Raw genomic sequence first — 18,180 nt, 5'->3', positions numbered from 1 at the left:
TATGACTAAATTTCTATCTCAGAGTTTATATTTATTTCACTAACACACACCATGAATGAGAGTGCCAGATTCTACACATACTTGATTGTATTTGTCAGGGTTCAAACAGGAAAACCAAAAACTCTAAATTTGAAACAGGAAATTTGTGACAGATAACGGAAGAATTCAGAAACCAAATGGGATGGTTAGGTAATCTTGAGATTAGTAACAGCAAAAGTCACTGCTATCATTCCCCAGATGGGACTGATAGCATACCAAGTGTGGAGTGGCGGGAGGAATACATTCGGAATGATGGCCTTGGTGGGAGGAATGTTTCTTTAATGTCACCGACATTGTTTAGAATTGCTAGCACATGGTTATATAAAAAACAGACTGACCTTTAGTTGGTTTCAATCTGGCTTTTAAATTTTCTTCACACAATGTACCCCCTGATTTTCTGCAACCAGTTGTACTGTTGCTGCCATGTTGTCCATTGGGTATGACATGGTGGAGACATGATGGGTGCAAGAGATGTTACCAGAATTAGGAAGCTGGAATTATCACCTGGAATTATGTAGAGATAAGGAGGCAGTGTCACTCAGTGAAGTTACTGCCGTAAGGAGAGACAGGGGGAAGAAATAACCTGAGTCTCCTACCCATTCATTCCTTTGACAAATTCATCTGGAAGGCAACTGACATGGGTATCTTAGAGTCAGTACCCTTACAATGAAGAATGAAGAGAAGAAAGAAAAGGAATGGATTTAAGAGCAAATAGGCAAATAACTAGCACACTTCAGATACGAGATATTACCCAGCCACTCCAGCACGGAAGTAAATACTGTTATCCTTTGATTTGTAGCTCGTTCAAACAATTTAAAATGTTCTTTGGTCGTTTGTTGTTTTTCTTTTTTTCTGGAGTGTCTGCTTATATTATTTCTGAATTTTGTGGGGAAATGTTTGTGGAATCTTTTGAACATTTTTGGTAGAGTTTCCTTATCTACTTTATCCACTTCTTAATAACTCTTTGTCATATATATGTAACAATTTCCCCCATTTTACCTTTAAACTCTGTCATTTCCATTCAGAAGCTTTAACTTTTATCTTGTCATGTATGTCAGTCTTTGCTATTATGTCATTCTTTGAAAGGTCTTCTGCACCCCAATAGTATAAAAACTGTCTTCTTATATTCTTTTTGTACTTTAATGGCTTCATTGTTCCTGCTTAATTCCTTAGTCCTTCTGAAATGGATTTGGGGACAGTGTCAGTTAAAGTTTAAAATCAATGTTTTCTTCAAGTAAGTATCTAATTTTCCCAACAGTATTTATTAATTTATCCTTTCTTCACTTATTTGAAATGATACCATTGACATACTTAAATTATATTTTAAATGTTAAAGGTTAATAAACTTAACCTGCTAATTTCCTTCATTTTATAAAGGTAGTAGCATTAATCTTTGGAGAATTAAAAATAATTCCAAATAAGCCAACATGTCTTCGATATATTGATAATAATGTTAATTTTAGTTTCATATTTCCATTCTTGATAAACTGGCTAGCATTTTTGTCATTAGCTCTGGATTGCTTTGACTGTTTTCTTTCTTTATCTTTTCATTCTTGCATAACTGGACAAAAGTTATACTTAGTGATGCCTTATGACTCAAATATTAATACAATAAAATTCTGATTATGAAAATGACATTAAACAAAATTATTAAAAATTACTATGGTAATTTAAAAGATGTTCACAACAGCTAACATCATACTTAATGGTGAAAGACTGAAAGTTTTCCTCTAAGATTAAGAGCAAGACAGGATGCTAACTTTCACTACTTCTATTCAACATAGTACTGCAAGTCCTAGCCAGAACAATCAGGCAAGAAAATGAAATAACAGGCATCCAAATTGGAAAGGAAAAAGTAAAATTAACCCTGTTTACAGACAACATGATTTTATATGTGGAAAATCCTAATGATTCCACCAAAAACCTGTTAGAACTAACTAATGAATTCAGCAGTTGCAGGACACAAAATCAACACACTAAAATCACTTGTTTCCATACATTAACAAATGAACAATCTGAAAAGGAAGAAAACAATTCCATTTACATTGCAAAAATAGAACATTCCAATTGAATCTACAAACTCAATGCAACACCTATCAAAACTCCAATGACATTTCTTGCAGTTTTAAAAAAAATCCTAAAATTCGTATAGAATTTCAAAGGATACCAAATAGCCAAAACAATCTTGAAAAAGAACAAAGCTGGAGGATTCACACTTCCTTCCTGATTTCAAAACTTATTACAAAGCTATAGTAATCAAAAGATTCTCAAAATCACTAATTGTTAAGAAAATGCAAAAAAAAACTGCAATGAGATACTACCTCACATCCATTAGGATGATAAATAAAACAGAGATAGCAAATGTTGGTGAGGATGTGGAGAAATCGGAACACTTGTGCACTCTTGGTACAAATGTAAAATTGGACAGCTGCTTAGGAAAACAGTACGGCAGTTTCTCAAAAAATAGATAATTAACATATGATCTAGCAATTCCACTCCTTGAAGAGATATTTATACATTCACATTTGTAGTGGCATTATTTGCAATAGCCAAACGTACATAATGTACCTAGAGTAGTCAAATTCATAGAGACAGGAAGTACAATGTGGTTTCTAGGAGCTGGGGGGAAAGGGGAATAAAGGGTTATTTTTAATGTCAAAGAATTTCCATTTTGCATGATGAAAAGAGTTCTGGAGATGGATGGTGGTGATGGTTACACAAAATGTGAATGTAGTTAATGCCCCTGCATTGTACACTTAATATGCCTAAGATGGCAAATTTTATGTTAGATATGTTTACCACAATTAAAAAAATATTAATAAAACCATGTTAACAAATTCTTTGATACTGCTCCTATTAAGAAATGGAGCATCTTTATTCTCCATTTGAAAATATGCTGGCCTTAATGAGTGACTTCTAATATATAGAATGCTGCAGAAATGATGCTGTGTGAGTTGAGACAGACAATCAAGCTTCCATCAGGCTTTATTTTTGAGATACTCACCTTTGGAACTCTGCTGCCATGCTCTGAGAAAGCCCAGGTTACAGGAAGAAATCATGATTAAACATGTTGTCCATGCTCTAGACAACAGCTGGGCCTCTGAGAAACCTTTTGTGATAATACCTGCCTTAGCCACTGTCTGAGTGAAGTCATACGAGAGACCCACAGAGAACCACTTAATTTTGCCTGGTCAACCCCCAGAACCATGAACAGTAATGTTAATAGGTGATTATTGTTGTTTTACACCACTATGTTTGTGGCAGTGTATCATGCAGCATTATACAATCAAAACTGCCAAGAGCAGAGTCTATGGAATCAGAAGGACTAGTATTTGAATTTCAACTCTACCACTTACTAGCTTCGTGTGACTTTAGAATTGTCACTTTATGTGTAATTTGAGAATAAAAGTACTTACTTCATAAAACTGGTTTGTATATAAATGAGATGTATATAAAATATCCCTTACAGTATATGGAGCATAATAAGCCTTCAGTATTTTATAATAATGGTTAATACTGCTCTTATTATAATTACCATAAAACTCTGAGTGAATCCTTGCTAAAATAATTTACATGTGCATTTCTGTTACAACCGCCCTTCCTTAATTAAAGGAATTTAAAATTTCTAATATCAATCATAATTCCCAAATTTAGTCTGGATTCCATTCCAGTTGAAGACAGGATTTTCAAATAATATAATTTTTCTACATTTGCAAGGCACAGAACTAAATTAGGTTTTATAGATTCTCAGTCTCTATTTTCTGCAGGATGTTTAGAAATTCTTGGATGTCTGAATTTTCCAAGAAAGCAATTCACTGCTCTTTGTGGACACCCGGACTTCATTAGCAAAATCTTATTCCTCTTAGCATTAAACTTTGCGATATAATTAGAGTTTCATCCATTTAAAAGTTGGCCATTCATTTAAATTAGGAGCAGGGAGAAGGGAAAGGTTTTCCCTAGAGCAGTTACATCGTTGTAGGCATGGAACATTATCAAGCTCAGATTTTTTGAAGGCTTGTAAACTACAGAGCCACTGAAATTACTGCCAAGTATATAGAAACTGTCTTTGTAAACAAAATCTCTAAAGATTGAGGAGTATCTTTCTGGAACCAATACAATGCAAATGTATCTATTTCCTTCTAGGTTTTCTGTTAAAATATGAGATGGTTTCTACCACTTTCTTTACAAGTGGAGAAAATCATCTATAAGGAGCTCAACTATAAAAAGTATAATCACCAGCAAATTTTTCTTTAGCATAGGAAGCACTATTTTCTAGTTTCCTGCTGATGATAAAAGACTAGAATTGAAACACTACTGTTTCTGTGTGATTATGTAAAATGTTATGCCTAAAAATCCTATTAAAAATGCCTGGGGATTGCATACATTAAATGGGTTTGTGTTGTTCCTTATACTTCTCAGGCTTCCATGTCAAATTTTTAGCACACAAAAGATTCTTTATTATACGATCTCAAAAAAAGGGACCTCAAACGTATTGCACGATAAGTCTATTTTTGTTTTAATATTAGAGTTGAGTCTGTGCCATAGTGAGAGAACAAGGAAGTTCCATTTATATTTCAGAAGTAATATTTACAAACACACAGACATTGAAAAGAGAAAAATGGTTGAGAAGCTGTATTCCTCCTAATAGTGTTTATGTAAGTCTGGTTGAACACATTTACCTTTAAGAGCCACGTAAATGCTTTGCAAACATCTGTAAAATTCAGTAGAAAATCTCAAAGCCCTTGTTATTCTTGTGACAGTGATAGGTGAATGATAAACCTCTTTGCTATGTAAGGAACTCTGAAGCAAGAATAAAGTCTCGACCTTTAAAAAACCATCCTTTGCAGACATCCTTTGCTGTTGCTCATGTGCAAGCTATCACATCTGCCAAATTTGTCCTCAAGGTATGGCAGTCCCATGATTTCGCTGCTCAGTTCATTCACCACTATCTAATTAACAGCCATTCTTCACTTTTCTGGCTTTTTCTTACTGCATCTTGCTTTCTATAGCACAGCCCCACATAGTCAGCGACCCCGTAGCAAAGATCAAGAAAAGGGCTCCAACAGGTAGTGTGAAAGTCCTGAGACCAGTTAGCTCGTGATCCATCCTTCCCCCACCTTTGACCAGAGCAAGGGCTGAAGACTGCTCCCTCCTGCCTTTATTCCACAGTCCTGGTCATGCTTGTGGTCTTTCAGGATACACAAACCACTAATCCCTTTCCATTATGCCTTTAAACTAGGGAGGAGACAGTAGAGAGAGGGATGGAAAAGGCCATGATCAAGAGGAGGTACACATGGTAAGAGATAACTGCTTTCTCGAATCCACTGCAATTATAATCTCTAGCATTGCCTTTAAACATTTAGATTGCTACAATGATTGTTATTCAAATAAGTTTTCAGAAGAATGACTTTGAATATCTCCAATTGTGTATAATAATGGAATCCTCTGGGTTTTTCTTTTTTAATAATAGATTTTGAAAATATCCCTGAAATTCTTTCTAAATTCTAAGAGGGCAAACAAAAACACAGTAAATAATGTGTTTAATGTTTTTGGTGATTAGTAGGTTTGTTTTCTATGGTTTAAATTTATTGTGGGGTTATATTTTTAAGTATACCAATATTTTCATAAATAGGGGCTCCTTATATAACTAATGTTTTTAGTATATTTTGTGTTTACTTGAAACAGAGCTAGAAAAGTCTGTTAATACTGCTAAAGCCCAATCTACCTGCACATCTCTAGGGATTTAGGAGGTTTTTCCTTTTACTACAGGAGTTCTTAGTTGGAGAAACTGTTTCATGATACATGCAGGCTTCTGCAAATCTATATTAAGTGTGACCAAATGGCATAAGGTCAGGTGTCCATCTTCATCTCTCAACAGAGTTAACCTTAATTCTACGTGAATCTCATGAGGTTGGGAAAAAGACACGTGTTCCCTTCCTCTGTACTAGCACTGAGGGGCATGGGGAGGGGTATGCCCTCATTCTCGAACTAGCTGGTGTTACAGTTGCTATCAAAGTGTCTACAAAATAATATATCCTAACTCCCTGATTAGAAGCTTCAAATATGTCATTTTAACGTCTGTTCCTACATTTAGCACATACTTATTAAACATCCCATACAGCAAGATCAATATCATAAGTCCAAGGATTTAGTGGCACAAGGATACATATTTCCCATTGCTAAGCATTTCATGATCTACTGAACTTTCCAATAGTTTTGGTTTCTAGAGTGTAGTTGCTCTCACCTCTTTTTTTTTCAAGTTTGTTGTTGCTTACAGGTATATAAATGATATATGAATATTAATTTTTAAAATTTAAACAAAAGAGAAGTGCAACTTCTAAATGTTCCTTCCTACTTTTACCTTCAGCTACATGTAAGAGAGAACCAACTCAAAATGGATTACATAATGAGAAGAAAATTTATTATGCCCTAGAATAGGGTACACAAGTGAGAGCAACCCTAACGCTGACAGATTTGTCAGCTCACTCACATCCTTAAAGGCCCAGGTTCTTTTCATCTGCCAGCTATGCCATGTTAGCATGACGCATGATGGTATTAGCACCCAAGTCAGCTCCAGCATCACACCTATCACACACACATCCAGACAGACCTGACAATGTTCCCCAGAAAACTGACCCCTCATGTGTATCTTCTTTGTTTAAAGTTCATGAGAGTTTTTACTAGAAGTCCTCATTAGACCTCCCTTCATACCCCATTAACCACTCCTAAACCAATTGCTGTCACACTGAATAGGATTAACATGTTTAGCACAGAGTAATTAGGATTGAGGAAAAGGGTTGCCTTCTCTGAGCAAAGAGCTGTACTTAAGAAGATGGAGGCCTGAAATAAAAAAATGCTGTTACGGATACTGTCAGAAAGGGCATTGGTAATAAATGATTGTTCACTCCAACTGGGTACTTTGAAAACAGAGTTAAATATGGGGACTATTTACAAAGGTATGAATGGGGCTTAAGAAAACAAACAAGGCATAGTGCAGAACCTAGTGGCTCACAGTAGCAGGGAACTGTTAAGACCCCTAAGCCCAAAAAAAGAGGAATAGGAATGGTTACTGGAAACCAGAGGCGGTGTCTGATTGAAACTGTGCCTCTTATTAGAGAGAAGCATCTTACCTCCAGTGACTTGGAAAGGAAGGAGTCAACGTAATAAACATCCCAACACTATTTTAATTTGCCTTTGATCATTTCCTGGCAAGACCCAAAGAGAAGCAAAGTTCCAAGATGAGGTCTGTGGTTGTAGTCCTACCACCTTAGCCTCCCAGGTCCAGAGCAGACTGGAAATGGGTGATGATGAGTGGATCTGGAGGAGAAATGAAGACTACTCAACACAGATATCAATAATGGTAATTATTATTATAATTTTAGTAAATCTCACACAGAACCTACTTTGTATCTTATATAGTGTCTGCTATAGTATTTATGCATCATTTATTCAAAGTTACATTTAATTTTTAACTTTTATAAAAATACGGCAATTATATATGTGAGTCCGTTTTCTTCAGTTTCTTGCTGAAACTTTCAAATATTGCTAGATATTGCCAAATTGCAATTTAAAAATGCTTTTAATTTGCATTAATATTGGTGTTTTTTTTCATATTTTTTATGTAAAGGTTGACCATCTTTTTATTTGGCTGCTTCTGTTTATCCCCAGTCTGCTGTTTATTTTATTTTTTTGTTTATTCTTATTTCTCTTCATGAAATTTTTTTCAGAAATTTTAGTTTATATATGGTCAGATTTGTCAGTCTTTCACTTTCTAGTTGATTTATTGTGTTGCTTACAAAATTTCTTCTCCAAAATTCTATAAAGCTATTCTTCCATATTTGGTTATTTAAAAATAATTTCTTTAAACTTTTGCTCTCTAATCCAAATGGAAGTTACAGCAAATGTAGGTTAATTTTTGTTTTTATGTGTATAATGTAAATTGGACAACTAATGGTTTATTCTGAAAGATAATCAATGTACATCAATGTAATTTTTAATTTCCACACATTAGAAGAGCCACTTTTTCATGATTCTATTTCTTGGCCACTCATTGTTTATTACTAATCTATTTGTTTATTTGTTTGATTAAAAGTTTGATTGCCACAATTTATAGAATATACTCATGTTATATAAAATAACTATGCAATTTTTTGTCATCAATTATTCATAATTTTCTTGGATATTGTTATGAAATTGCACTTTTAGGTTGGACATGAGGATAAAATTTTCAAATATTCTAACAATACCATGAATTTTAAAAAAAGATTGTGTTTAATTAGTTATTTAAAATAGATTTGATACTTTTACATTTGCTTTGCACTTGGTTAGCTTTATAACTAACTTTTTTATTGACTCTACAATGTTTTTAATTGTATTTTATCTGATCCTTTTGGATTTTCTTGAAGAAAATTCTATAATCTTCAAATAATGATGATCCTATTATCTTACATTTTAAAAAATACTTACTAATCTCATTTTTCTTGTCTTAATGCTTATTTTTACCTATATATATTTGGCTATTTTCTGTAGTAAAGTATTACAATGGTGATAGGCAGACATTCCCACTTTTTAGTAAATGACATTTTTTGGTAATTCTCCATCACTATAGATTCTGATTAGAAAAACTTTATTACTCATTAAAAAGATTTTTATTATTCCTTAATCTCAATTGGCTAAAATATAGGTAAGTTTATGTAACTATATTCTCAATCACCCCAAACTGTACTACTTTCAAGAGCAATACAAGCACCTCCATTTCTAGATTTCAATTATTCACAAAAGAGTTGCATAAAAATAATAAAACAGAATAGGAAAATAATTGAAATGGCTAATCTGTATTGAGGTGTTGTTCTAAGAATTTTATATGCATTAGCACGTTGAATCCTTGTTCCATGAAATAGGTACTCTTACTATCTCCATTTTATAGGTAGGAAACAGAAATAGGAAAGCAATACTGCACAAAAATTTTAGAGGTGGGAAATGGTTCCCAGAATTCTGGCTTCACCTACCATATCCTTAGATACCATAATTTGCTGCATAAACTCTAAACTAATTAAAAATTTGAGGCTAGAGCTTTCTCACATTATCTTTTCAAGTTTCTGAACATTAAATTGACCCTTTCATCTCTGTTTGACCAAAGCTCAAAAAAGCTTTCTTTTTTAAGAGCCAGGCTGCATTACCTGGATTAGTTATGTGACTTCCACATTGGAAGGACTTTCCTAGAATCCAGATTAGAAATATAAACTTCTTTTCACCTCCAGCTCTGCATAAGTCTCAGAGCAATCAGGTATTTTCTGGTCACTTGGGAAATCCCCCATAGATTGATCCATGTAAAATTTTCTTTATCTGACCATTTTGATGATTGATACTTCCCTACGTGAATGCACAACCACTGTAAGACTTGGGAATAAGGTCCTTTATGTGAGCTTACTTGATTAAAAAAAAAATCATGTACTCTACCGATGTCTTCTGAAAGAAGATAGCAAACAATGGATCTCTGTTTATGCGTACAACCAGATAATCACATACAGGCTTTGAAGACAGAAAGGATGGAAAATAACCACGATGTATTAAGTGCTAATCTGTTGTGGGAATTGTGACAAGTGCTTCTAGAAATATATGCCTTTTATTTGTGTCCTCACAACTCATTATCTCCATTTTTCACATGAAGAAATTGAGTTTGCAGAGATATCTGAAAACATTTTACCATAAATTACACTTGCCATACCTTCATTCTTAAAATAAATCCCTCTTAACACATCTGTAACTGGAAGTCAACTCACATACTCCCTTTTACCGTGAGGGAGATTCTTACCCAGTATATATTTTACTGGATAATCTGAACTCACAGCTCAAACACACTACCGCTACATTTTCAAATTTTAGTAAATTAGGAAACCCTCTGAATTTAATATAAATCTGGAAATAACAAGTAGGTAACATAATATATCTTGCCAAAAATAAAAATAATAATGCTATGTACATTTGCATAGTGTTATAACAGTCTATCCGATGACTTGATGACTTGGATCAAGATCTTTTTTTTTCTTCCATTTTCTAGATGGTAAGTCTAGACTTGAGACTTCTGAATTCTAGTACACTACTCTGTCTCTTCTAGTACTCTTAAAAGGTTCAAATTTTGGGCCCATGATATCCCTAACCATGAGAAGCCAATCAGCCCAGTTTTAGTATTAACATTAACCTTTTAACCTTAAAAGGTGATATCTAAATCTGACTTTAACTGACCAACAAATCCTGAGGAAGTTTCCACTCCAGGAGCCTGATGGAAAGAAGTAACTGAAGTATCTCCAGAGAGACTAAAGACCAGAGAATATATATAACTCCATATCTCTTCAGGGTCTTTGGTAAAGTGATCCAATTTATGAAGACCAGCGTATTTGAAGAACTATTTCCTACTACTGTGAAGAGTAAAACCTGCTTTTGTATCTCTCTCTTTGAATGTTACAGGATTATATAGTAAGATGCAGTTACAAAGGCACAGTAACTAGAAACCTTCCACACTGAAGACTGAAAAGCAGCAATCTTGTAGGCTTACTATACGTTCCTCACATTATTTACTCTGAAAGCACAGCAACAGTCAATAAATAGTGATGAATTTTTAAAAACTCTTCGTCCCTAATATTAAAACAAGTCCTGCCAATTGTGAGTGTTCCATAAATATCTGTTGAATAAATGAGTGAATTGAAAAACAACAGACAGTTTTGCAAATTCCTAGTTAGATCCACTCTAGTGAGAAATGGACATTCCTCACTTTCCTTTCTAGCAGAATCTGGAATAAAAGTGGTAAATTTCCATTCTTTGAGGCATCTTGTTTATATCTGGCAACTAGTATCTATTTTCTACAAAACGGTTCTCATAATCTAGCTGTACATAAAATTCCTCAAAAATATCTGAGCTCTGCAGGTGCAAGAGCTAACAGAACAGCTGCCAGACATGATATCTGTTCAGACAAACTAACTCACTTGTAAATAACTTCAATTGTTAGATTTTTGTAATGGAGTTTGGTCTAAAGTAATTGGACCATAATTAGTCTGGGAGTACAGAGATTTAGAATCTAGTCTTACATTTATCACTAATTATATAGTTAATATTTGGCAAATAATTAAACTGGGTTCAAATTCCCTCATGTTAAAATTAGGAAACTGAACTCTGATCTTTAGGACAACTGTAGCTTTGAGATACTATGATTACGAGGCCCTGTGCCTTCTATTCAAATAATTTTGTATTTCCAAGGTTGTAGTGTTTTAATTTTATGACATATGTTAGTTCATAGCTATTACAAGAAAAATTTTTGATAAGAGCATAACGTCTACACACAGCCTTGTTTCTGAGGAAATGCAACTGATTTTATGGCCATCTGCTTTATGATGTAGATTTAGGAAATGCAATTTTGCAAAAAGTATAGCTTGCATACGATAGCAAAGCACCACTATGTTTGAAAACTAATACCTTTAAGTGTTTTTTTGTTTTGTTTTTGCCCTACACACTGTGTGGGGTTGCACTGTATTTTCTACTAGGTTGATACACGTGTTATTCACACCTGTTTATACATTCCAGCCATAAGTGCCTGCTATTGTCAATGACTCTCTCTGAAGGTAATAAAAAAATATAAAATGCATCCATCAAATAATCACCTAAGTATGCTATTAAAACTAAATGAGGGGCTTCTCTGGTGGTGCAATGGTTAAAAATCTCCTGCCAATGCAGGGGACACTGGTTCGAGCCCTGGTCTGGGAAGATGCCACATGCTGCGGAGCAACTAAGCCCGTGCACCACAACTATTGAGTCTGAGCTCTAGAGCCCGTGAGCCACGACTACTGAGCCCACACACCACAACTACTGAACCCCGCGTGCCTAGAGCCTGTGCTCTGCAACAAGAGAAGCCACCGCAATGAGAAACCCATGCACCATAACAAAGAGTAGTCCCTGCTCACCACAACTAAAATAAGCCCACACGCAGCAACGAAGACCCAACACAGCCAAAAATACATAAACAAAAATAAAAATAAATTTAAAAAACAACTAAATGAGGTCATCTCTCACTTATACTTAGGAAGACACAAGGCTGTACATTCGTTCTATGCACTGAGGCAATTTGGCAAAATAACATTTCACTGCATGGCCACTATTATATTATCAGAAGAACTTTTAAGTGGGTAAGATATTTTTAAAAACTTGCTATAAGAAAGGATGACCTATTTGGTTTGTTTCCTGGCTTTTACAGGAAGTTTGTAATACTACATTTGGCTAACTGAAGATGAAATGAAGTTGACACACTGAATATAACAAAAGCAAACAAAATGTCAGTAGTCCTCTAAGAGATACATGCTACCACAGCAAAGCAAGAAGTGAGCCTTTCTAACCAGATTCCAAGCATATTCTGTCATATTACTGTAGTTATGAATCTTTATATCTCATGAGAAGGGCATGCAATTTGAAATCTTTTTCTCTGAATAGATGATAGGTTAATTACTACAAAAAAGAGGGAAAATTGAATCTTAGGCAACTACTATTGTTTTAATTGTTGCATGTAAATCTTTTCATCTACTAAAGGAAGTTAGACTAAAGCTTTCACTCCCTTGAAATCAATTCCTTGGTTAATTTTAATACACGTTTTACAAAAGGCTTTTGCTTGTATTTATTTCGACCCTCACAACAGTTAGATAGGTGCAGTATTAATAAACCAATAAAATAAATGAAGAAATTCAAGAGAGTATAGGAGACATGCCAAAACACAACTTGTTAGAGACAGCACTGAGGTGCTCCCATGTGGGAAGAGGAGGAATCCTCATTAAAAATGTCTCCTAAAACTTCTACAGATGTTGTCATGCTGTAATTTGTATGGAGTTAAGCACCATCACTCCATAACTAAAAAACCATGTTTTCTTCAAGCTACATTCTTTTATTCAATTGCCAAACCCTTACTGACCACCTGCTATTTACAAGGTCATACTATAAATCCTGTAGTAATAAAGATGAAAAAAATATAATAATCTGCCAAGAAGCTAAAATAAAAATCTGAATTTATATTATTTCTACATATGTTATTTGATTTTACCTTTCCAACAACACATTGTGCTTATCAGAAAAATGGGAAAACAAAGACTCAGAGAAGATAAATTATCTATTCTCTTTTACCTGTTAAATGCAGAATCAAAAATCACAACTTGAACCTCTATCTTTCTTGTAATTAAATGCACTTTCTACTATGTAATTCAGCTTGCTAGGCTGTTGATGTTACAGATATTTATAGAATATGTTGGTTACATGGTTTTACATATATATATATTTTTTTGTTTGTTTGTTTGTTTGCCATAATTGGCTCTTGTTCCTTAAAAAAAGGAACCATGATTAAATATTCATTACATAAAAGATTAAGAAAATTAATTCAACTAAATAAAATATTTTATTTGGCTTTGGTTTATCAAATTGTAATTAAGAAATCAAATGTCATAAATATTGTTAATAGTTAATAAATATTATTAAATTTTATTGAATATTAATTATGTCTAAGAACTGGGGTATTTGTTGGGGCAGAACAAATGTGAGGGGATTATCAGAAATAATAAGAACTAATACTTTAACTTATAACAGCATTCAACTGAGTATTGTTTGCATGATTCAACAAATCTTAACTTTGATTAGTTGTATTATTATGGCATCAGTAGAAGTAAAATTTCTTAGGAGGACATTTTGGTATGCAAAAATTATTATCATAGAACATTACTTAGTAGACATTATTTTAAAAATGGAAGTGACCTTATCTTTAACCACAGGTATAACTTTCACTGACTGTACCTTTCTCTGATGTTTGAATTTAAATGGATATTAGAGCAAGTAATATACTGTCTGACCTTTTTGATTCCTCTTTTCTTTTAAAATTTTCATGTAAAATGCAATTTGGATATTGTGCAAAAAAGAAATTCCAGTATCTTCACCTTAACTAAAAACTCTTATTATAACAGCAGTAAAATAAATCCAGTGTTGTTGGCATGGTCTTTCTAATGACATATATCTCTCCATGTGGAAGCTACAGTATCTATAGTAAAATATTAGGTTAGATATATCAGTAAATTATGTGTCATCTATTGGAATACTCTAGTTATTGTTAGAATTCATCATGAAATTCAGACAAAAAATTTAATTAAACACTTTTAGAAACCAAGCAGAAATCAAATATTATTTATTAATATTATGTGAGGCACTGTGGGGAATATAAAGAACTATAAAGCCAGGTCTCATCCTTCAAGAAACTTACAGTCAATCTTCCAGGTAATGAAAAAATATCTGAATAACAGTCTTCAAAAGTGGCTGCTACTTCATTGCTGTAAGCCAGTGTCATTCGTTACATTAGGAAGTGGACTTTATTTCTCTTCCTCTTGAACCTTGCCTGGTTTGGATAAAGAAAAAGCAACAGAACTGATATTCTGGAACTATGGAGCCCAAGCCTTAAGAGGATTGGTGGTTCAGCCAATCCTTGGATTCCAGCCCTGCTGCTGGAGGAAAATCCAAGTTAGATTACTGAATGATTAGAGGCTATGCTAGGGCCTGGGGATGAGCCAGACCACCCTCACATTTCTCATCTTCTATTTTCTCTGCTTCAGCTGAGCTTAAATCCCTTCCAAGAGGTGAAATGTTAACCTGCAACTTTTCTAACACTATACAGAAATAAAAACACTGGAAACTGACTTAAAAAACACACTTTTCCACTAATATTATATGATAATAATTTCTGGTTCCTGAGAACTTTTACATTCTATATAAAAGTATCTCTTTAAAATGGGTATATCTTTTTCTCTTTCTAAATAAAATTTCTCTTTAACTTTGTTATCTAGAAAGCTCCAAGTATCAGACATGCAGAGGTCCAAGTCTTTGACATCAATGGTCCAGTCTAATAAAAACTCAAAATGTTAACGTGTATCCTATTTTTAAACCCAACAAAAAATTTGTCTTGAGGAAAGCCAATATATATCCATCTCAACATCATTTAAGAATACAGCTTGTAGTAAAACAATTTAAATATGCAAGAACTCAGGGAGCATTGTACTCACACACTGTGCTTAAGTCTTCTACTAGAAAAAGCACATCATACAACATCCAAGATGACAGGGGAAAATTCAGCCCAATGTGTATAGAAGCATAATAAGATGATATAAAAGGTGGCAGGATAGGTTGTAAATCTTATATGCCTTGGACAAGAAGAAATAATATAACCAAATAAATGGGTTCAAAGAACAGGAAAAAAAATAAGCATTTAAAAAATATTCACAACAGGTTGACATGAAAGGGTATCATTTAAAGCTATTCAATCAAATGATAGATACCAAATGGTACTAATGTCACTATAAAATGTATTACAATGCTAACTACCTAAACAGAAACACAAACCTCTGAAAATACCAAAATAATTTTTTAAACCAAAATGTAAGGAAAACCATACAGGAAATAAAACATAATAAACAGTAAAAATACAAAAGATAATAAGACAGAATTATGGATAAAAATACCAACTAAATAGAAAATATAAATGTGCTTAATTCACATATTAAAAACTTATGAATGCTAAATTAGAGAGTGAAAATTTGATGAGGTATAAGATATATATAGTCACAATACATCTTCTCGCGAAATTTGTCAATTAATAATAGGTGAAAATACTTTGCTTTGCAGAACAACCTGGAAGAAACAAATTTAAACAAATGAATAAAGTTAACATTACCAATAATCAGCCAAAACATCATGTGCCTTCTTCTTTGCAGAACAACCTGGAAGAAACAAATTTAAACAAATGAATAAAGTTAACATTACCAATAATCAGCCAAAACATCATGTGCCTTAACATTACCAATAATCAGCCAAAACATCCTTCTTATAAGAATAAGAGAAAGAGAAAGAAAAATATCACATTTGTGGTATTTTGGCTAAAAATGTAGGTATATAACCATGAGGAAGCACTGAACAAACCTGAGGAACAGCATACAAAACATTGGCTGATACTCTTCAAATACGTCCACATTAAGAAAAACAAAGAAAGGTACAGGAAATATTCCAGGTTAAAGAAACTAAGGAAGCATAAAGAAACTAAGGAAACATACAATGTATGATTTTTGGACCAGAATTTTTTTTTTAATTTCTTTTTCCTCTTCATTACTTTTCCTGTTTCTCATTTTTCCTCCTATTAGTATCCTCCTCCTCTTTCTCTTTCTTTTCCTTTTTCTTCTTTATCTTTACATTTTTTTTCTTCATCTTCTTTTATTATGAAGACATTTTTAAGGTAAATGGCATAACTGGAATAAGATGTATATGTTGTCTATTGGCATTATATCAGTGTTATAGTTCCTGATTTTGATAATAGTACTAGAATATCGTTATCCTTAGTCAATATACACTGGAAGGATAGTCTTTTCAACAAATTGTTTTGGGGAAATTGTGTATTCAAGTGAAAAAGAATAAATCTTGACCTTGACTTCTTTCATTACACAAAAATTAACTCAAAATAAATCATAGATTGAAATTTAAAATATAAAAATATAAGACTTTTAGAAAACAGGTGAAAATCTTTATGACTTATATAGTAAGCAGAGAGTTCTTAGACATGACTAAAAAGGCATGATCCATAAAGGAAAAAAGTAAAAATAGATTGTACATTACCAGCATTTAAAGCTTTTGCTCTGCAAAGGACCCTATTAAGAGAATGAAAAGACAAGCCACAGGCTGAGAGAAAATAACTGCAAATCTCATATTTTCAAGACAAAAGACTTGTATCCAGAATATACAAAGAACTCCCTAAATTCAATAGTAAGAAAGACACTACACCTAGAGGACATGTGGATGGCAAATACAGACATGAAAAAAATGTTTAACATCATTAACCATTAAGGAAATGCAAGTAAAATTTTAGACGAAATATAACTATACATCTATTTGAATGGCTAAAATTAAAACAAATCCCTGACTACACAACGTACTACTGAGGATATGGAGCAACTATACAGATGTCATATATTGCTGGGGGGTATAAAATGTTACAGCCACTCTGGATAACAGTGTGGAAGTTTCGTAAAGTTTCATACTTGCTGATGATCCAGCAAACATAGTGCTGGATGTTTATCCTAGAAAAATAAAAACTTATTTTCACAAAAAATCTATACATGAATGTGCATCGTAGCTTTATTTGTATTAGCCCCAAACAACCCAAATGTCCATCAACAGATTAATGATTAAACATTAATATATTAATATCATGAACGCTATTCAACAATAAAAAACAATGACTGTTGAGACATGCAAACACTTGAATATATCACAAGGGAACATACTGAGTGAAAAAAATAAAAGCCAATCTCAAAGGATTACATTTCATATGATTCCACTTACACTGGGTTGGCCAAAAACGATCGTTCAGGTTTTTCCATAAGATGTTATGGAAAAATCTGAACGAACATTTTTGGCCAACCCAATAGAATAACATTATATTAATGAGAACAACTGTTGCAGGGGATAAAATTAAAGGGAAGATGTAACTATCAAGGGGTAACAGAGGAAGTTTCTATGTGATGATGGAACAATTCTGTACGCCAAATGTGATGATTTGACATTTATACATGCAATAATTTGATCAAATTTATATATGCAATATTTTTTTATAAAACATACAACTCCCTCCAAAAAAAGAGTGCATGTGTAAGCTGGTGAAGTAAAAATACCACCTGTATGTGAGTTACTAATAATTTATTGATGTCAATTCCTTGGTTTTGACAGTGTACCATGGTTATGTAAGATACTATCATTGTGGAAAGGAGTGAAGTACATACAGAAACTCTCTGTATTCTTTTTACAACTTTATGTGAGTCTTAAAACATTTGAAAGTGAAAGATTATGTTAAAAAAGGAAGTAAAAGGTGGGAAATGTCTCTATTGGTACTTGTGCTGCAAAGGCTTTTGATAAAAAAATAAACATTTTTTGATTAAAAAATAATAATATAGTAAGATTGTACACACACACAGCCCTCAGCCCCAAATTTTACTAAATTAAGGAATACTTTACTAAATAAAGGCTATCATTCATAGTCATTATAAAAATGTCCCACTAATTCCATGGTAATTTAATATTTTATTGAAT

The 18,180-nt window shown here is 33.2% G+C and overlaps 1 long non-coding RNA gene across 2 annotated transcripts in view; it reads right to left on the bottom strand.

Annotated features, from left to right (window-relative positions):
* Positions 1-400: 400 nt before the first annotated feature.
* LOC114897274 overlaps positions 401-18,180 on the bottom strand; it is a 72,769-nt gene continuing 54,989 nt past the window's right edge. For both annotated transcript variants that reach the window (XR_003794041.1, XR_003794042.1), the window contains 5 exons: positions 15,779-15,824; positions 14,318-14,449; positions 7,170-7,356; positions 1,039-1,217; positions 401-543 (listed from right to left, as the gene is read on the bottom strand). This is a non-coding gene — a long non-coding RNA (uncharacterized LOC114897274). The remainder of the gene's footprint in view (positions 544-1,038; positions 1,218-7,169; positions 7,357-14,317; positions 14,450-15,778; positions 15,825-18,180) is intronic.

This window comes from Monodon monoceros, unplaced genomic scaffold (genome assembly GCF_005190385.1).
Source record: "Monodon monoceros isolate NGI ecotype Baffin Bay Population unplaced genomic scaffold, NGI_Narwhal_1 Super_Scaffold_16, whole genome shotgun sequence".
Lineage (NCBI taxonomy): Eukaryota > Metazoa > Chordata > Mammalia > Artiodactyla > Monodontidae > Monodon > Monodon monoceros.
Note: the sequence above shows the minus strand (reverse complement) of the source record. Positions and strands in the feature narration are given on the sequence as shown.